Source organism: Oncorhynchus nerka, linkage group LG10 (genome assembly GCF_034236695.1).
Source record: "Oncorhynchus nerka isolate Pitt River linkage group LG10, Oner_Uvic_2.0, whole genome shotgun sequence".
In the NCBI taxonomy this organism is placed as follows: domain Eukaryota; kingdom Metazoa; phylum Chordata; class Actinopteri; order Salmoniformes; family Salmonidae; genus Oncorhynchus; species Oncorhynchus nerka.
In genome coordinates, this window is record NC_088405.1 from 15,092,913 (window position 1) to 15,115,006 (window position 22,094).

At 45.4% G+C, this 22,094-nt stretch overlaps 1 long non-coding RNA gene across 1 annotated transcript; it reads left to right on the top strand.

Annotated features, from left to right (window-relative positions):
- The first annotated feature begins 678 nt into the window (after positions 1 to 678).
- LOC135573552 (uncharacterized) lies at positions 679 to 21,613 on the top strand. The gene is made up of 4 exons (XR_010464780.1): positions 679 to 723; positions 5,125 to 5,205; positions 14,211 to 14,255; positions 21,535 to 21,613. It is a non-coding gene; the product is annotated as an uncharacterized LOC135573552 (long non-coding RNA).
- Positions 21,614 to 22,094: the final 481 nt, after the last annotated feature.

Genomic DNA, 22,094 nt, shown 5'->3' on the forward strand with positions numbered 1-22,094 from the left:
GACCCCAACCCTCCTGAAAGAACAATCTCATCTTCCTCCTTCTCTCATGTCTCCCTGTTCCACTGTTCCCCAACTACACCTACCAAAGGACAATAAGGAAACACATAGATAAACCGCTGAGGCGAGACGGAGAGAAAGTAAGAGAGAGAAGAAGAGAGCTGATGAAGGCAAAGTCTTGAATTGTTACACAGACGATCAGTAATTCAATTTGAGAATGAATTAGTGGGTAGAGGCAGATCGGAGCGCTTTACGTTATGAGGGAGCAGAGGCAGGCATGGACCCCAATCTGTTGCTGCACCTGCTGTACCTATAATGAGTATCTGTCTTTATTCAGAAGCAGGAGAGGGAAAGAGAGGCATTTCATCCTGGAAAAGGGAAAGGATGTTGAAACATGGTGGGCCCGCTGATGCGGAGAGGAGGAGAGAGATAAATGTATCTGTATGGTAATGGGAGGTTGGGCGTGTGTGTTGAGGGGCAGTAGTTGTGCGTGTTTGTGTACCTGTTCACATCTATGTGTGTGTGTGTGTGTGTGTGTGTGTGTGTGTGTGTGTGTGTGTGTGTGTGTGTGTGTGTGTGTGTGTGTGTGTGTGTGTGTGTGTGTGTGTGTGTGTGTGTGTGTGTGTGAAGACCTGGTTGACAGATGTGTCTCTGTTCTGTCCTCCGTTTCTAGGGATCGTCGGGGACCAGGGATCACCTGGTAGAGACGGTCTGAAAGGAAACAAGGTAGAGCTTCAAATCAAGTCTTACACCTTTAAGAACAGACCTGCAGGCAGACATTAGACAGATGTTTCACCATCACCGTAGAGGATGACGCACAACTATCAGATTGGATAGCCACTACCTATTAAGTGGTTATACTGGGGTATAGTCTGTATTAAGTGGTTATACTGGGGTATAGCCTGTATTAAGTGGTTATACTGGGGTATAGCCTGTATTAAGTGGTTATACTGGGGTATAGCCTGTATTAAGTGGTTATATTGGGGTATAGTCTATATTAAGTGGTTATACTGGGGTATAGCCTGTATTAAGTGGTTATACTGGGGTATAGTCTGTATTAAGGGGTTATACTGGGGTATAGCCTGTATTAAGGGTTATACTGGGGTATAGCCTGTATTAAGTGGTTATACTGGGGTATAGCCTGTATTAAGTGGTTATATTGGGGTATAGTCTATATTAAGTGGTTATACTGGGGTATAGCCTGTATTAAGTGGTTATACTGGGGTATAGCCTGTATTAAGTGGTTATACTGGGGTATAGCCTGTATTAAGGGGTTATACTGGGGTATAGTCTATATTAAGTGGTTATACTGGGGTATAGCCTGTATTAAGTGGTTATAATGGGGTATAGTCTGTATTAAGTGGTTATACTGGGGTATAGCCTGTATTAAGTGGTTATACTGGGGTATAGTCTGTATTAAGTGGTTATACTGGGGTATAGTCTGTATTAAGGGGTTATACTGGGGTATAGCCTGTATTAAGTGGTTATACTGGGGTATAGTCTGTATTAAGTGGTTATACTGGGGTATAGCCTGTATTAAGGGGTTATACTGGGGTATAGCCTGTATTAAGTGGTTATACTGGGGTATAGCCTGTATTAAGTGATTATACTGTTTTAAGGGGTTATACTGGGGTATAGCCTGTATTAAGTGGTTATACTGTTTTAAGGGGTTATACTGGGGTATAGCCTGTATTAAGTGGTTATACTGGGGTATATTCTGTATTAAGGGTTTATACTGGGGTATAGTCTGTATTAAGTGGTTATACTGGGGTATAGCCTGTATTAAGTGGTTATACTGGGGTATAGTCTGTATTAAGTGGTTATACTGGGGTATAGTCTGTATTAAGTGGTTATACTGGGGTATAGCCTGTATTAAGTGGTTATACTGGGGTATAGCCTGTATTAAGTGGTTATACTGGGGTATAGCCTGTATTAAGTGGTTATACTGGGGTATAGCCTGTATTAAGTGGTTATACTGGGGTATAGTCTGTATTAAGTGGTTATACTGGGGTATAGTCTGTATTAAGTGGTTATACTGGGGTATAGCCTGTATTAAGTGGTTATACTGGGGTATAGCCTGTATTATGGTTATACTGGGGTATAGCCTGTATTAAGTGGTTATACTGGGGTATAGTCTGTATTAAGTGGTTATACTGGGGTATAGCCTGTATTAAGTGGTTATACTGGGGTATAGCCTGTATTAAGTGGTTATACTGGGGTATAGCCTGTATTATGGTTATACTGGGGTATAGTCTGTATTAAGGGGTTATACTGGGGTATAGCCTGTATTAAGTGGTTATACTGGGGTATAGCCTGTATTAAGTGGTTATACTGGGGTATAGCCTGTATTAAGTGATTATACTGTTTTAAGGGGGTTATACTGGGGTATAGCCTGTATTAAGTGGTTATACTGTTTTAAGGGGTTATACTGGGGTATAGCCTGTATTAAGTGGTTATACTGGGGTATAGCCTGTATTAAGTGATTATACTGTTTTAAGGGGTTATACTGGGGTATAGCCTGTATTAAGTGGTTATACTGTTTTAAGGGGTTATACTGGGGTATAGCCTGTATTAAGTGGTTATACTGGGGTATAGCCTGTATTAAGGGTTATACTGGGGTATAGCCTGTATTAAGTGGTTATACTGGGGTATAGTCTGTATTAAGGGGTTATACTGGGGTATAGCCTGTATTAAGTGGTTATACTGGGGTATAGTCTGTATTAAATGGTTATACTGGGGTATAGCCTGTATTAAGTGATTATACTGTTTTAAGGGGTTATACTGGGGTATAGCCTGTATTAAGTGGTTCTACTGGGGTATAGCCTGTATTAAGTGGTTATACTGGGGTATAGTCTGTATTAAGTGGTTATACTGGGGTATAGTCTGTATTAAGTGGTTCTACTGGGGTATAGCCTGTATTAAGTGGTTATACTGGGGTATAGGCTGTATTAAGTGGTTATACTGGGGTATAGCCTGTATTAAGTGGTTATACTGGGGTATAGTCTGTATTAAGTGGTTATACTGGGGTATAGTCTGTATTAAGTGGTTATACTGGGGTATAGCCTGTATTAAAGTGGTTCTACTGGGGTATAGCCTGTATTAAGTGGTTCTACTGGGGTATAGCGTGTATTAAGTGGTTATACTGGGGTATAGGCTGTATTAAGTGGTTATACTGGGGTATAGCCTGTATTAAGTGGTTATACTGGGGTATAGTCTGTATTAAGTGGTTATACTGGGGTATAGTCTGTATTAAGTGGTTATACTGGGGTATAGTCTGTATTAAGTGGTTATACTGGGGTATAGCCTGTATTAAGTGGTTATACTGGGGTATAGCCTGTATTAAGTGGTTATACTGGGGTATAGCCTGTATTAAGTGGTTATACTGGGGTATAGTCTGTATTAAGGGCTTATACTGGGGTATAGCCTATATTAAGTGGTTATACTGGGGTATAGCCTGTATTAAGTGGTTCTACTGGGGTATAGCGTGTATTAAGTGGTTATACTGGGGTATAGTCTGTATTAAGTGGTTATACTGGGGTATAGTCTGTATTAAGTGGTTATACTGGGGTATATTCTGTATTAAGGGTTATACTGTTTTAAGGGGTTATACTGGGGTATAGTCTATATTAAGTGGTTATACTGGGGTATAGTCTGTATTAAGTGGTTATACTGGGGTATAGCGTGTATTAAGTGGTTATACTGGGGTATAGTCTGTATTAAGTGGTTATACTGGGGTATAGTCTGTATTAAGTGGTTATACTGGGGTATAGCCTGTATTAAGTGGTTATACTGGGGTATAGCCTGTATTAAGTGGTTATACTGGGGTATAGTCTGTATTAAGTGGTTATACTGGGGTATAGTCTGTATTAAGGGTTATACTGTTTTAAGGGGTTATACTGGGGTATAGCCTGTATTAAGGGGTTATACTGTTTTAAGGGGTTATACTGGGGTATAGTCTGTATTAAGGGGTTATACTGGGGTATAGTCCTGTAGATTGTGCATGGTGAGCTCAGCTCTATCGTGGCCTATACACACACACCCATCTCTGACAAGGCTGCCTGCTACAGACAGACACAAGTGGTGAGGCATCTCTTACAAGGCTGTATGCTACAGTTTATAAAATACTGCCGCGTCTGTTTCCTCCACGCACACAAACACGCTGTGGACTAATGAAAAAAATACAATAATATTGTTTTGGGGTGTAATTTCCTAATTAACCTCTGTTGTTGCGTGAAATGATTCCAGTAGGGTAACAGATATCCTCAGCCTCTGACTCCCCCCCCCCTACCTCCCACACTGTGTGTGTCATTCATAGTGAAGTGGGGTGACAGATATCCTCAGCTTTAGCCTCTGACTCCCCCTACCTCCCCTACTGTGTGTGTCAGTCATAGTGAAGTGGGGTGACAGATATCCTCAGCCTCTGACTCCCCTACCTCCCACACTGTGTGTGTCATTCATAGTGAAGTGGGGTGACAGATGCCCCGCTTTCCCTCCTGACTCCCACCTGCCTCACCAGCCTCACCCCTCCTACACCCATTCCTTATCTGTGTGTAAACATCAGTCAATTAGAGTCACCCCCTGTACTGTAGAGATGACACGGCCCATCAGTCACTCAGAGTCACCCCTGTACTGTAGAGATGACACGGCCCATCAGTCACTCAGAGTCACCCCTGTACTGTAGAGATGACACGGCCCATCAGTCACTCAGAGTCACCCCCTGTACTGTAGAGATGACACGGCCCATCAGTCACTCAGTCACCCCCTGTACTGTAGAGATGACACGGCCCATCAGTCACTCAGAGTCACCCCCTGTACTGTAGAGATGACAAGGCCCATCAGTCACTCAGAGTCACCCCTGTACTGTAGAGATGACACGGCCCATCAGTCACTCAGTCACCCCTGTACTGTAGAGATGACACGGCCCATCAGTCACTCAGAGTCACCCCCTGTACTGTAGAGATGACACGGCCCATCAGTCACTCAGAGTCACCCCCTGTACTGTAGAGATGACACGGCCCATCAGTCACTCAGTCACCCCCTGTACTGTAGAGATGACATGGCCCATCAGTCACTCAGAGTCACCCCCTGTACTGTAGAGATGACTGTCTGTCTATCTCTCCTCCCTAGGGGGACTCTGGAGATGTGATGGGACCCCAGGGCCTGCCTGGACCCAAGGGAGAGCCTGGAGAGCCAGTAGCTGAACATCTGGTGAGTTTGCTGAGAGCTCATAGGGCTCCGGTCAAAGTAGTGCACTACAGTATGGAATAGGGTCCCATTTGGGACGCAGAGAGACACTGTTATCAATATCTGATCGGCTTGTTTTGGCTTGTTTTGGCCTTATTGGCTTGTTTTGGCCTTATCCACACACACACACACACACACACACACACACACACACACACACAAACACACACACACACAAACAGACACACACACACACACACACACACACACACAAAAACACACACACACAGAGTAGTAGATCAGCTAGAAACAGCTGCGACGAGAGCAGCAAACATGTTGACTGAGAGGCCTGTCGTAGCACAGCCCTGACATCATGCAGATGCAGTGCTAGTAAGTAATCCAGCGTCAGTGACACCAGCCACGGTAATGGCCCATCCACCCCCATTCTGAGGCTTAAAGCTGTCAGCAGACTACGTTGTGGACGCGGCTTTGCATCTAGAAGTGTTCATTACATGCAGGGAACTACCACAATAAAGGAAACGCCAACATAGAGAGTCTTAATAGGGTGTTGGGCCACCATGAGCCAGAACAGCTTTAATGTGCCTTGGCATAGATTCTACAGATGCCATGATAAATGTCAATGTGTTACAGCAGTCCTGATACAGGGAACTACCACAATAAAGGAAACGCCAACATAGAGAGTCTTAATAGGGTGTTGGGCCACCATGACCCAGAACAGCTTCAATGTGCCTTGGCATCGTGTCGGAAATTCTTTTGGAGGATCCCACAACATTCTTCCACCAGAAATTCCATCATTTGGTGTTTTGTTGAAGTTGGTGGGAAACACTGTCTCAGGTGCCGCTCCAGAATCTCCCATAAGTGTTCAATTGGGTTGAGGTCTGGTTACTGACACACACACACACTTTAAAAAATGCTCCTTTGAAGCCCCTCTTTCAAAGACATTTCTAGCCATGGTAGCCAAAATAATGGGCAACTGGGCATTTTTATACATGACCCTAAGCATGATGGGATGTTAATTGCCTAATTAACAACACCTGAACAACACCTGTGTGGAAGCAGCCACTCATTTACTCAACTGTTTCCTTTATTTGTTCCGTTATACAACACCTGCAGTACCAGCTAGTTACCTGTACAGACACAGCACCTGCAGTACCAGCTAGTTACCTGTACAGACACAGTACCTGCAGTACCAGCTAGTTACCTGTACAGACACAGCACCTGCAGTACCAGCTAGTTACCTGTATAGACACAGCACCTGCAGTACCAGCTAGTTACCTGTACAGACACAGCACCTGCAGTACCAGCTAGTTACCTGTACAGACACAGCACCTGCAGTACCAGCTAGTTACCTGTACAGACACAGCACCTGCAGTACCAGCTAGTTACCTGTACAGACACAGTACCTGCAGTACCAGCTAGTTACCTGTACAGACACAGCACCTGCAGTACCAGCTAGTTACCTGTACAGACACAGCACCTGCAGTACCAGCTAGTTACCTGTACAGACACAGCACCTGCAGTACCAGCTAGTTACCTGTACAGACACAGCACCTGCAGTACCAGCTAGTTAGCTGTACAGACACAGCACCTGCAGTACCAGCTAGTTACCTGTACAGACACAGCACCTGCAGTACCAGCTAGTTACCTGTACAGACACAGCACCTGCAGTACCAGCTAGTTACCTGTACAGACACAGCACCTGCAGTACCAGCTAGTTACCTGTACAGACACAGTACCTGCAGTACCAGCTAGTTACCTGTACAGACACAACACCTGCAGTACCAGCTAGTTACCTGTACAGACACAGCACCTGCAGTACCAGCTAGTTACCTATCTATGCACAGCACCTGCAGTACGAGCTAGTAGCAGACCTTAACAGTCAAGATGTGTTGGTTGACTTGACTGTGTTTCAGACCTGGGTTCAAATACTATTTGAAATCATTCACATTTTTAGAGAGTTTGCTCCAGCCTACCTCGATTGCCACATGGGTGGGGTTTATCATATTGGAACTATTCTATTGGCTCTATTAAGCAGAGCATGCTCAGTCAGGCACAAAGTAAGTATTTTTAATGAGTTCAAAAAATAATTGAACCCAGGTTTTCTGCGTTTTGCATGGTGCAAGCCCAAGCAGTGATGGCAGATATCAACTAGTAGTATAGGTATGAGTTCTGAATGGCACCCTGTTCCTAAAGCTGTTCCAAAGCCCTGGTCAAAAGTAGTGCACTATGTAGGGAATAGGGTGCCAGCTCTCAGGTTAGGCTAGGGCAATAATGTTTGTTTCTACATGGAAGGTGCTAAACTGAACATTAAGCATGACAGTGGAACTACTCATTAGGTCGGAGAGCACACAAACACACACACACACATTAAGAGCTAATGTGCTCGGTAGAGCAGAGTAATAAGATAGATGTTTGCATGTTAATGGTGTCAGGGAGAGGAACGTCTCTAAGAAAGTGAGTAGGTAAACAAGTGTTTAGGAGGGCAGGATGGAGGGATATAGAGAGGGAAGGATGGAGGGATATAGAGAGGGAAGGATGGAGGGATATAGAGAGGGAAGGATGGAGGGATGTAGAGAGGGAAGGATGGAGGGATATAGAGAGGGAAGGATGGAGGGATATAGAGAGGGAAGGATGGAAGGATGGAGGGATACAGAGGGAAGGATGGAGGGATATAGAGAGGGAAGGATGGAAGGATGTAGAGAGGGAAGGATGGAGGGATGTAGAGAGGGAAGGATGGAGGGATGTAGAGAGGGAAGGATGGAGGGATATAGAGAGGGAAGGATGGAGGGATATAGAGAGGGAAGGATGGAGGGATACAGAGGGAAGGATGGAAGGATGTAGAGAGGGAAGGATGGAGGGATGTAGAGAGGGAAGGATGGAGGGATACAGAGGGAAGGATGGAAGGATGTAGAGAGGGAAGGATGGAGGGATGTAGAGAGGGAAGGATGGAGGGATACAGAGGGAAGGATGGAAGGATGTAGAGAGGGAAGGATGGAGGGATGTAGAGAGGGAAGGATGGGGGATATAGAGAGGGAAGGATGGAGGGATATAGAGAGGGAAGGATGGAGGGATGTAGAGAGGGAAGGATGGAGGGATGTAGAGTGAAGGATGGAGGGATATAGAGAGGGAAGGATGGAGGGATACAGGGAGGTTCACTTTCACTGTGTTTTCATGGTGCCTTCACTGTGTTTTCATGGTGCCTTCACTGTGTTTTCATGGTGCCTTCACTGTGTTTTCATTGTGCCTTCACTGTGTTTCATGGTGACTTCACTGAGTTTTCATGGTGCCTTCACTGAGTTTTCATGGTGCCTTCACTGTGTTTTCATGGTGCCTTCACTGTGTTTTCATGGTGCCTTCACTGTGTTTTCATGGTGCCTTCACTGTGTTTGCTGGTGACCAGCCTTCACTGTGTGTTCATGGTGCCTTCACTGTGTTTTCATGGAGCCTTCACTGTGTTTTCATTGTGCCTTCACTGTGTTTTCATGGTGCCTTCACTATGTTTTCATTGTGCCTTCACTGTGTTTTCATTGTGCCTTCACTGTGTTTTCATGGTGCCTTCACTGTGTTTTCATTGTGCCTTCACTGTGTTTCATGGTGACTTCACTGAGTTTTCATGGTGCCTTCACTGAGTTTTCATGGTGCCTTCACTGTGTTTTCATGGTGCCTTCACTGTGTTTTCATGGTGCCTTCACTGTGTTTTCATGGTGCCTTCACTGTGTTTGCTGGTGACCAGCCTTCACTGTGTGTTCATGGTGCCTTCACTGTGTTTTCATGGTGCCTTCACTGTGTTTTCATGGTGCCTTCACTGTGTTTGCTGGTGACCAGCCTTCACTGAGTTTTCATTGTGCCTTCACTGTGTTTGCTGGTGACCAGCCTTCACTGTGTTTTCATGGTGCCTTCACTGTGTTTGCTGGTGACCAGCCTTCACTGTGTTTTCATGGTGCCTTCACTGTGTTTGCTGGTGACCAGCCTTCACTGTGTTTTCATGGTGCCTTCACTGTGTTTGCTGGTGACCAGCCTTCACTGTGTTTTCATGGTGCCTTCACTGTGTTTGCTGGTGACCAGCCTTCACTGTATTTTCATGGTGCCTTCACTGTGTTTGCTGGTGACCAGCCTTCACTGTGTTTTCATGGTGCCTTCACTGTGTTTGCTGGTGACCAGCCTTCACTGTGTTTTCATGGTGCCTTCACTGTGTTTGCTGGTGACCAGCCTTTGTTGTGTTTTGGACTCATGCTGGCTTGCAAAGTGATGTTTGAATCCTATTGGAATCCAGGCAGAGTGGGGAAATCCAACAACTGGAAGTGTACTTCACTCACAACAACATGGTTTCTGAATGACTGGCAGGGTAAACAGAAGAATAAATAACCATCTAAACTGAACAACAGCTCAGTAATGGGTGCAATAAGTCCAACTAACAGATTGGATTAGTTTAGAAAAATGTATGTTATGTATCTTTGTGTAGCATAATATTAATTAATCCGTAAACACAACATTACGTTCCCAGCAGGGAACATTAGATGGCACAGTCTCAGTAGGAGGAGCCTAGTATGCTGATGTTTGTTGTTACTGCATTCATTGTTACTAACCAGTTTATTCTAAATAGTATTCTGTATGATTAGTACTACACAGTATGCAGTTTAAGTAAGTAGTGGGCAAGCCAGATCTGGGACACGGCCTGTGAGTAGTTGAGGAGGGCAGTGATGGAGGGGGGGTGGATGGATGAATTAAGGAGAGAGAGAGAGAGAGAGAGAGAGAGAGAGAGAGAGTTCAGTGCCGATTCAAATGACACACCACTACACCCTTGACGAAGTAAAACCAGAGTAACAGGTCATTTGGGTTCATCCAACTTTATTTTTATTTGTCCTCTGAACACTTCTTAAAATGTGGGGGAGCTTTATTTCAGAACTGCTGCATTAGCGTGAAGCAGAGTTTCAGATGGCTGATTTACATTGTGCAATGCAGGACTTAGTTGGAGCACTAATGCATGCTGAACACAGAAATCCATTTTCCATCAAGGGGTCAAGGGGGTGTACTGTAAATAATGCTTATGCCCGATCCCAATCAAGGCTGCGTCCAGAATGGCACCCTATTCCCTTTATACTGCATCATTTTTTACCAGGACCCATAGGGCTCTATACAGGGAATAGGGTGTTATTTGGGAGACACCCCTGGACTTCTGTGTATGGCAGCAGCAGAGCATTATGGGTCTGACTTCACAACGTAGACGCTGTTAAAACATGTTGTAGGAGAGTATTGAACACAAGGCTCGTGGTGAAATGAAGTGTTCCTGCTGTTTGCCCTGTGTAGATGGAGGTACATTCCCATTGAAGTCTCACACAGGCTGTAGCTGTGCTGCTGGGAGACACACTGTCTCGTTCTCAAAGTGAATTGCTGATGTGTGATTTGCAGTAGATTAATTGTTTGGCTTGTTTGAACTTTCCTACATGGATACTTTATTATTTAGTCCTACTTGACTATTTATCTCTATATACTATATGTACATATCTATCTCAATGACCTCGTACCCCTGCACATCCACTCAGTACTAGTACCCCTTGCAGACAGTATAGACATGTTATCATGACTCAGTACTGGTACTCCTTGTAGACAGTATAGACATGTTATCATGACTCAGTACTGGTACCCCTTGCAGACAGTATAGACATGTTATCATGACTCAGTACTGGTACCCCTTGCAGACAGTATAGACATGTTATCATGACTCAGTACTGGTACCCCTTGCAGACAGTATAGACATGTTATCATGACTCAGTACTGGTACCCCTTGCAGACAGTATAGACATGTTATCATGACTCAGTACTAGTACCCCTTGCAGACAGTATAGACATGTTATCATGACTCAGTACTGGTACCCCTTGCAGACAGTATAGACATGGTATCATGACTCAGTACTGGTACCCCTTGCAGACAGTATAGACATGTTATCATGACTCAGTACTAGTACCCCTTGCAGACAGTATAGACATGTTATCATGACTCAGTACTAGTACCCCTTGCAGACAGTATAGACAAGTTATCATGACTCAGTACTGGTACCCCTTGCAGACAGTATAGACATGGTATCATGACTCAGTACTGGTACCCCTTGCAGACAGTATAGACATGTTATCATTACTCAGTACTGGTACCCCTTGTATATAGACACGTTATCATGACTCAGTACTGGTACCCCTTGTATATAGACACGTTATCATGACTCAGTACTGGTAGCCCTTGTATATAACCAAGTTATCATTACTCAGTACTGGTAGCCCTTGTATATAACCAAGTTATCATTACTCAGTACTGGTAGCCCTTGTATATAACCAAGTTATCATTACTCAGTACTGGTAGCCCTTGTATATAACCAAGTTATCATTACTCAGTACTGGTAGCCCATGTATATAACCAAGTTATCATTACTCAGTACTGGTAGCCCTTGTATATAACCCAGTTATCATTACTCAGTACTGGTAGCCCTTGTATATAACCAAGTTATCATTACTCAGTACTGGTACCCCTTGCAGACAGTATAGACATGTTATCATGACTCAGTACTAGTACCCCTTGCAGACAGTATAGACATGTTATCATGACTCAGTACTAGTACCCCTTGCAGACAGTATAGACATGTTATAATGACTCAGTACTAGTACCCCTTGCAGACAGTATAGACATCAAATCAAATCAAATCAAATGTTATTTCTCACATACACATGGTTAGCAGATGTTAATGTGAGTGTAGCGAAATGCTTGTGCTTCTGGTTCCGACAATGCAGTCATAACCAACAAGTAATCTAACTAACAATTCCAAAACTACTGTCTTATGCACAATGTAAGGGGATAAAGAATATGTACATAAGGATATATGAATGAGTGATGGTACAGAGCAGCATAGGCAAGATACAGTAGATGGTATCGAGTACAGTATATACATATGAGATGAGTATGTAAACAAGTGGCATAGTTAAAGTGGCTAGTGATACATGTATTACATAAGGATGCAGTCGATGATATAGAGTACAGTATATACGTATGCATATGAGATGAATAATGTAGGGTAAGTAACATTATATAAGGTAGCATTGTTTTAAGTGGCTAGTGATATATTTACATCATTTCCCATCAATTCCCATTATTAAAGTGGCTGGAGTTGAGTCAGTGTCAGTGTGTTGGCAGCAGCCACTCAATGTTAGTGGTGGCTGTTTAACAGTCTGATGGCCTTGAGATAGAAGCTGTTTTTCAGTCTCTCGGTCCCAGCTTTGATGCACCTGTACTGACCTCGCCTTCTGGATGATAGCGGGGTGAACAGGCAGTGGCTCGGGTGGTTGATGTCCTTGATGATCTTTATGGCCTTCCTGTAACATCGGGTGGTGTAGGTGTCCTGGAGGGCAGATAGCTTGCCCCGGTGATGCGTTGTGCAGACCTCACTACCCTCTGGAGAGCCTTACGGTTGAGGGCGGAGCAGTTGCCGTACCAGGCGGTGATACAGCCCGCCAGGATGCTCTCGATTGTGCATCTGTAGAAGTTTGTGAGTGCTTTTGGTGACAAGCCGAATTTCTTCAGCCTCCTGAGGTTGAAGAGGCGCTGCTGCGCCTTCTTCACGATGCCGTCTGTGTGAGTGGACCAATTCAGTTTGTCTGTGATGTGTATGCCGAGGAACTTAAAACTTGCTACCCTCTCCACTACTGTTCCATTGATGTGGATAGGGGTGTTCCCTCTGCTGTTTCCTGAAGTCCACCATCATCTCCTTAGTTTTGTTGACGTTGAGTGTGAGGTTATTTTCCTGACACCACACTCCGAGGGCCCTCACCTCCTCCCTGTAGGCCGTCTCGTCGTTGTTGGTAATCAAGCCTACCACTGTTGTGTCGTCCGCAAACTTGATGATTGAGTTGGAGCGTGCGTGGCCACGCAGTCGTGGGTGAACAGGGAGTACAGGAGAGGGCTCAGAACGCACCCTTGTGGGGCCCCAGTGTTGAGGATCAGCGGGAGGAGATGTTGTTGCCTACCCTCACCACCTGGGGGCGGCCCGTCAGGAAGTCCAGTACCCAGTTGCACAGGGCGGGGTCGAGACCCAGGGTCTCGAGCTTGATGACGAGCTTGGAGGGTACTATGGTGTTGAATGCCGAGCTGTAGTCGATGAACAGCATTCTCACATAGGTATTCCTCTTGTCCAGATGGGTTAGGGCAGTGTGCAGTGTGGTTGAGATTGCATCGTCTGTGGACCTATCATTACTCAGTACTAGTACCCCTTGTAGACAGTATAGACATGTTATCATGACTAAGTACTGGTACTCCTTGCAGACAGTATAGACATGTTATCATGACTCAGTACTGGTACCCCTTGCAGACAGTATAGACATGTTATCATGACTCAGTACTGGTACCCCTTGCAGACAGTATAGACATGTTATCATGACTCAGTACTTGTACCCCTTGCAGACAGTATAGACATGTTATCATGACTCAGTACTAGTACCCCTTGCAGACAGTATAGACATGTTATCATGACTCAGTACCAGTGTAATTTCTCTATTGTCTTTATCTCTGTATTGTGGGGAAGGACCTGTATGTATTCTACTGTTGGTCTACACCTGTGGTTTACAAAGCAGGTGACAAGTTACATTTGATTTGACTTAATAAAGGCTTTTTAACTGCAGCTACTTGGTCAGAGTGTCTTGGTATTTTTCAGACGGTCTGTATCTGTATCTTACATGTTTAGCCTCCAATCTTTACATCATATCACATGTTAATTGTCACGTACACATGGTTAGCAGATGTTAATGTCAATGTGAGCGTAGCAAAATGCTTGTAAAAAATAAAATAAAAAATCTAACAATGTAAGAAATAATACATAAAAAAACGAGAAATACTGCACAGTTTCCTAAGGACCTGAAGCGAGGCGAACATCTCTGTCGTTGTCATCTGATTATCAATGCTGACGTTATGCTGTATGATGTCTGGGATGTGAAACTCATTTAGTTTTTTCTTCTTTTTGCCCGGGCAGGGAGAGGGGATGACATCTGGACCCAGAGGATCACGAGGGCCAAAGGTAGAAAAACAACTCCTATGGTGGAGGAACAGGGCCAAAACAGACAGGCAGCCCCCATGGTGGGGGAACAGGGCCAAAACAGGCTGCCAGCCCCCATGGTGGGGGAACAGGGCCAAAACAGACAGGCAGCCCCCATGGTGGAGGAACAGGGCCAAAACAGACAGGCAGCCCCCCATGGTGGGGGAAGAGGGACAAAACAGACAGGCAGCCCCCCATGGTGGGGGAAGAGGGACAAAACAGACAGGCAGCCCCCATGGTGGGGGAACAGGGCCAAAACAGACAGGCAGCCCCCATGGTGGGGGAAGAGGGACAAAACAGACAGGCAGCCCCCATGGTGGGGAAGAGGGACAAAACAGACAGGCAGCCCCCATGGTGGGGAACAGGGCCAAAACAGGCTGGCAGCCCCCATGGTGGGGGAACAGGGCCAAAACAGGCTGGCAGCCCCCATGGTGGGGGAAGAGGGACAAAACAGACAGGCAGCCCCCATGGTGGGGAAGAGGGACAAAACAGACAGGCAGCCCCCATGGTGGGGGAACAGGGCCAAAACAGGCTGGCAGCCCCCCATGGTGGGGGAACAGGGCCAAAACAGGCTGGCAGCCCCCCATGGTGGGGGAACAGGGCCAAAACAGGCTGGCAGCCCCCCATGGTGGGGGAACAGGGCCAAAACAGACAGGCAGCCCCCATGGTGGGGGAACAGGGCCAAAACAGGCTGGCAGCCCCCATGGTGGGGGAACAGGGCCAAAACAGACAGGCAGCCCCCATGGTGGGGGAAGAGGGACAAAACAGACAGGCAGACCACCCAGGGTTAGCACAATCTGGACTTTTTATTCTCTAGCTAGATGACGGATATTTCCTCTGGCTATGGTGATCCACATTAGAAAACATCTGAAGGATGACTAGCTCTTCTAATACCTCACATCAACCCAGTTCATCCACTTCTCTCTGCAGTTACTGTAGTGTAAGTCTGTTAGGTGGCATTCATTATTCACGGATGTCAAGGATCTGAAACACAGGTCCTGTTAAAGCCAGGGAACTCTCCTTTTATTGAGCTGGGTCCCAAATGGCACCCTCTTCCCTTTAACAGTCATCAAAATGAGTTCCCTGTTCCCCCTCTCTCCTCCCTTTAACAGTCATCAAAATGAGTTCCCTGCTCCCCCCTCTCTTCCCTTTAACAGTCATCAAAATGAGTTCCCTGTTCCCCCCTCTCTTCCCTTTAACAGTCATCAAAATGAGTTCCCTGTTCCCCCCTCTCTTCCCTTTAACAGTCATCATAATGAGTTCCCTGCTCCCCCTCTCTTCCCTTTAACAGTCATCATAATGAGTTCCCTGTTCCCCCTCTCTTCCCTTTAACAGTCATCAAAATGAGTTCCCTGTTCCCCCTCTCTTCCCTTTAACAGTCATCATAATGAGTTCCCTGTTCCCCCCTCTCTTCCCTTTAACAGTCATCAAAATGAGTTCCCTGTTCCTCCCTCTCTTCCCTTTAACAGTCATCATTATGAGTTCCCTGTTCCCCCCCTCTTCCCTTTAACAGTCATCAAAATGAGTTCCCTGCTCCCCTCTCTCTTCCCTTTAACAGTCATCATAATGAGTTCCCTGTTCTCCCCTCTCTTCCCTTTAACAGTCATCAAAATTAGTTCCCTGTTCCCCCCTCTCTTCCCTTTAACAGTCATCAAAATGAGTTCCATGTTCTCCTCTCTCTTCCCTTTAACAGTCATCAAAATGAGTTCCCTGTTCCCCCCTCTCTTACCTTTAACAGTCATCAAAATGAGTTCCCTGTTCCCCCTCTCCTCCCTTTAACAGTCATCAAAATGAGTTCCCTGTTCCCCCCTCTCTTCCCTTTAACAGTCATCAAAATGAGTTCCCTGTTCCCCCCTCTCTTCCCTTTAACAGTCATTCAAATTAGTTCCCTGTTCCCCCCTCTCTTCCCTTTAACAGTCATTCAAATTAGTTCCCTGTTCCCTTTAACAGTCATCAAAATGAGTTCCCTGTTCCCCCTCTCTTCCCTTTAACAGTCATCAAAATGAGTACCCTGTTCCCCCTCTCTTCCCTTTAACAGTCATCAAAATTAGTTCCCTGTTCCTCCCTCTCTTCCCTTTAACAGTCATCATAATGAGTTCCCTGCTCCCCCTCTTCCCTTTAACAGTCATCAAAATGAGTTCCCTGTTCCCCCTCTCTTCCCTTTAACAGTCATCAAAATTAGTTCCCTGTTCCTCCCTCTCTTCCCTTTAACAGTCATTCAAATTAGTTCCCTGTCCCCCCTCTTCCCTTTAACAGTCATTCAAATTAGTTCCCTGTTCCCCCTCTCTTCCCTTTAACAGTCATTCAAATTAGTTCCCTGTTCCCTCCCCCTCTTCCCTTTAACAGTCATCAAAATGAGTTCCCTGCTCCCCCTCTCTTCCCTTTAACAGTCATCAAAATGAGGTCCCTGTTCCCCCTCTCTTCCCTTTAACAGTCATCATAATGAGTTCCCTGTTCCCCCTCTCTTCCCTTTAACAGTCATCAAAATGAGTTCCCTGTTCCCCCCTCTCTTCCCTTTAACAGTCATCAAAATTAGTTCCCTGTTCCTCCCTCTCTTCCCTTTAACAGTCATCATAATGAGTTCCCTGCTCCCCCCTCTTCCCTTTAACAGTCATCAAAATGAGTTCCCTGTTCCTCCCTCTCTTCCCTTTAACAGTCATCATAATGAGTTCCCTGTTCCCCTCCTCTTCCCTTTTAACAGTCATCAAAATGAGTTCCCTGCTCCCCCCTCTCTTCCCTTTAACAGTCATCAAAATGAGTTCCCTGTTCCCCCTCTCTTTCCTTTAACAGTCATCATAATGAGTTCCCTGTTCCCCTCCTCTTCCCTTTTAACAGTCATCAAAATGAGTTCCCTGCTCCCCCCTCTCTTCCCTTTAACAGTCATCAAAATGAGTTCCCTGTTCCCCCCTCTCTTCCCTTTAACAGTCATCATAATGAGTTCCCTGTTCCCCCCTCTCTTCCCTTTAACAGTCATCATAATGAGTTCCCTGCTCCCCCCCTCTTCCCTTTAACAGTCATCATTATGAGTTCCCTGTTCCTCCCTCTCTTCCCTTTAACAGTCATCATAATGAGTTCCCTGCTCCCCCCCTCTTCCCTTTAACAGTCATCATTATGAGTTCCCTGCTCCCCCTCTCTTCCCTTTAACAGTCATCATTATTAGTTCCCTGTTCCCCCTCTTCCCTTTAACAGTCATCAAAATTAGTTCCCTGTCCCCCCCCTCTCTTCCCTTTAACAGTCATTCAAATTAGTTCCCTGTTCCCTCCCCCTCTTCCCTTTAACAGTCATCAAAATGAGTTCCCTGTTCCCCCTCTCTTCCCTTTAACAGTCATCAAAATTAGTTCCCTGTTCCTCCCTCTCTTCCCTTTAACAGTCATCATTATGAGTTCCCTGTTCCCCTCATCTTCCCTTTTAACAGTCATCAAAATGAGTTCCCTGTTCCCCCCTCTCTTCCCTTTAACAGTCATCATAATGAGTTTCCTGTTCCCCCCTCTCTTCCCTTTAACAGTCATCAAAATGAGTTCCCTGTTCCCCCCTCTCTTCCCTTTAACAGTCATCAAAATGAGTTCCCTGTTCCTCCCTCTCTTCCCTTTAACAGTCATCATAATGAGTTCCCTGCTCCCCCCTCTTCCCTTTAACAGTCATCAAAATGAGTTCCCTGTTCCCCCCTCTCTTCCCTTTAACAGTCATCATTATGAGTTCCCTGTTCCCCTCCTCTTCCCTTTTAACAGTCATCAAAATGAGTTCCCTGCTCCCCCCTCTCTTCCCTTTAACAGTCATCAAAATGAGTTCCCTGTTCCCCCCTCTCTTCCCTTTAACAGTCATCATAATGAGTTCCCTGTTCCCCTCCTCTTCCCTTTTAACAGTCATCAAAATGAGTTCCCTGCTCCCCCTCTCTTCCCTTTAACAGTCATCAAAATGAGTTCCCTGTTCCCCCTCTCTTCCCTTTAACAGTCATCATAATGAGTTCCCTGTTCCCCCTCTCTTCCCTTTAACAGTCATCATAATGAGTTCCCTGCTCCCCCTCTTCCCTTTAACAGTCATCATTATGAGTTCCCTGTTCCTCCCTCTCTTCCCTTTAACAGTCATCATAATGAGTTCCCTGCTCCCCCTCTTCCCTTTAACAGTCATCATTATGAGTTCCCTGCTCCCCCTCTCTTCCCTTTAACAGTCATCATTATTAGTTCCCTGTTCCCCCTCTTCCCTTTAACAGTCATCAAAATTAGTTCCCTGTTCCCCCTCTCTTCCCTTTAACAGTCATTCAAATTAGTTCCCTGTTCCCTCCCCCCTCTTCCCTTTAACAGTCATCAAAATGAGTTCCCTGTTCAAATTAGTTCCCTGTTCTCCCCCTCTTCCCTTTAACAGTCATCAAAATGAGTTCCCTGTTCCCCTCTCTTCCCTTTAACAGTCAGCAAAATGAGTTCCCTCTCTTCCCTTTAACAGTCAGCAAAATGAGTTCCCTGTTCCCCCTCTCCTCCCTTTAACAGTTATCAAAATGAGTTCCCTGTTCCCCCTCTCTTCCCTTTAACAGTTATCAAAATGAGTTCCCTGTTCCCCCTCTCTTCCCTTTAACAGTCATCAAAATGAGTTCCCTGTTCCCCCTCTTCCCCCTTTAACAGTCATCAAAATGAGTTCCCTGTCTCCCCCTCTCTTCCCTTTAACAGTCATCAAAATGAGTTCCCTGCTCCCCCTCTTCCCTTTAACAGTCATCATAATGAGTTCCCTGCTCCCCTTCTCTTCCCTTTAACAGTCATCATTATGAGTTCCCTGTTCCCCCCCTCTTCCCTTTAACAGTCATCATAATGAGTTCCCTGTTCTCCCCTCTCTTCCCTTTAACAGTCATCAAAATTAGTTCCCTGTTCCCCCCTCTCTTCCCTTTAAAAGTCATCAAAATGATTTCCCTGTTCTCCTCTCTCTTCCCTTTAACAGTCATCAAAATGAGTTCCCCGTTCCCCCCTCTCTTACCTTTAACAGTCATCAAAATGAGTTCCCCGTTCCCCCCTCTCATCCCTTTAACAGTCATCAAAATGAGTTCCCTGCTCCCCCCTCTCTTCCCTTTAACAGTCATCAAAATGAGTTCCCTGTTCCCCCCTCTCTTCCCTTTAACAGTCATCATAATGAGTTCCCTGTTCCCCCTCTCTTCCCTTTAACAGTCATCAAAATGAGTTCCCTGTTCTCCTCTCTCTTCCCTTTAACAGTCATCAAAATGAGTTCCCCGTTCCCCCTCTCTTACCTTTAACAGTCATCAAAATGAGTTCCCGTTCCCCCTCTCATCCCTTTAACAGTCATCAAAATGAGTTCCCTGTTCCCCCTCTCTTCCCCTTAACAGTCATCAAAATGAGTTCCCTGCTCCCCCTCTCTTCCCTTTAACAGTCATCAAAATGAGTTCCCTGTTCCCCCTCTCTTCCCTTTAACAGTCATTCAAATTAGTTCCCTGTTCCCCCCTCTTCCCTTTAACAGTAATTCAAATTAGTTCCCTGTCCCCCCTCTTCCCTTTAACAGTCATTCAAATTAGTTCCCTGTCCCCCCTCTCTTCCCTTTAACAGTCATCAAAATTAGTTCCCTGTTCCCCCTCTCTTCCCTTTAAAAGTCATCAAAATGAGTTCCCTGTTCCCCTCCTCTTCCCTTTAACAGTCATCAAAATGAGTTCCCTGCTCCCCCTCTCTTCCCTTTAACAGTCATCAAAATGAGTTCCCTGTTCCCCCTCTCTTCCCTTTAACAGTCATCATAATGAGTTCCCTGTTCCCCCTCTCTTCCCTTTAACAGTCATCAAAATGAGTTCCCTGTTCCTCCCTCTCTTCCCTTTAACAGTCATCATAATGAGTTCCCTGCTCCCCCTCTTCCCTTTAACAGTCATCATAATGAGTTCCCTGCTCCCCTTCTCTTCCCTTTAACAGTCATCATTATGAGTTCCCTGTTCCCCCCTCTTCCCTTTAACAGTCATCAAAATTAGTTCCCTGTTCCCCCTCTCTTCCCTTTAACAGTCATCAAAATGAGTTCCCTGTTCCCCCTCTCTTCCCTTTAACAGTCATCAAAATGAGTTCCCTGTTCTCCTCTCTCTTCCCTTTAACAGTCATCAAAATGAGTTCCCCCCCTTCCCCCTCTCTTACCTTTAACAGTCATCAAAATGAGTTCCCGTTCCCCCTCTCATCCCTTTAACAGTCATCAAAATGAGTTCCCCGTTCCCCCTCTCATCCCTTTAACAGTCATCAAAATGAGTTCCCTGTTCCCCCTCTCTTACCTTTAACAGTCATCAAAATGAGTTCCCTGTTCCCCACTCTCCTCCCTTTAACAGTCATCAAAATGAGTTCCCTGTTCCCCCTCTCTTCCCTTTAACAGTCATCAAAATGAGTTCCCTGTTCCCCCTCTCATCCCTTTAACAGTCATCAAAATGAGTTCCCTGCTCCCCCTCTTCCCTTTAACAGTAATTCAAATTAGTTCCCTGTTCCCCCTCTTCCCTTTAACAGTCATTCAAATTAGTTCCCTGTCCCCCCTCTCTTCCCTTTAACAGTCATTCAAATTAGTTCCCTGTTCCCTCCCCCTCTTCCCTTTAACAGTCATCAAAATGAGTTCCCTGTTCCCCCTCTCTTCCCTTTAACAGTCATCAAAATGAGTTCCCTGTTCCCCCTCTCATCCCTTTAACAGTCATCAAAATGAGTTCCCTGCTCCCCCTCTTCCCTTTAACAGTAATTCAAATTAGTTCCCTGTTCCCCCTCTTCCCTTTAACAGTCATTCAAATTAGTTCCCTTTCCCCCTCTCTTCCCTTTAACAGTCATTCAAATTAGTTCCCTGTTCCCTCCCCCTCTTCCCTTTAACAGTCATCAAAATGAGTTCCCTGTTCCCCCTCTCTTCCCTTTAACAGTCATCAAAATGAGTTCCCTGTTCCCCCTCTCCTCCCTTTAACAGTCATCAAAATGAGTTCCCTGTTCTCCCCTCTCTTCCCTTTAACAGTCATCAAAATGAGTTCCCTGTTACCCCCTCTCCTCCCTTTAACAGTCATCAAAATGAGTTCCCTGTTCCCCCCTCTCTTCCCTTTAACAGTCATCAAAATGAGTTCCCTGTTCTCCCCTCTCTTCCCTTTAACAGTCATCAAAATGAGTTCCCTGTTCCCCCTTCTCTTCCCTTTAACAGTCATCAAAATGAGTTCCCTGTTCCCCCCTCTCTTCCCTTTAACAGTCATCAAAATGAGTTCCCTGTTCCACCCTCTCTTCCCTTTAACAGTCATCAAAATGAGTTCCCTGTTCCCCCCTCTCCTCCCTGTCAGGGTGAGCGTGGCGTCCCTGGTGTACCAGGAGACCTAGGGGAGAAAGGAGAGCCTGGTCTGGGCGTTGAAGGACCTCCTGTGAGTACATGGCAATGGAACATTTCTCATTTTCTCTTGTTCATACTTTATTGTCCGTTGACATTTTCACAAATAAATGTTTTGCTTTTCAAACCAATCCTCCAGAGAATACCAGCAGTTGCAACCCCATCTCTTTAACCTGTAGTCTTCACAAAACCTTTCTGTTGGACACACACCTCTTCAGTTGAGTCATCTTCAGAATGGCTTGTGCATAGACTTATATATGATTTTATCCGGGTCAAATGAATGACACAATAAAGACTACATTCAATGAACATTAATTCCCAGATTAGATTTACAAACATTGTGGACCTTCAGCATTACACACTACTTCACAATCTATCTATCCTCAGTGAGGCTGCTGCTGGTTTCAACTTCAAAAATGCCCGCTTGAGTTTTGCCCTTTGGTTTATTAAATGGTGAAATTCAGAGTTGTTGGAAACCAAGGGATCAATGGAACATAGCAAAGGATGGATGTTGAA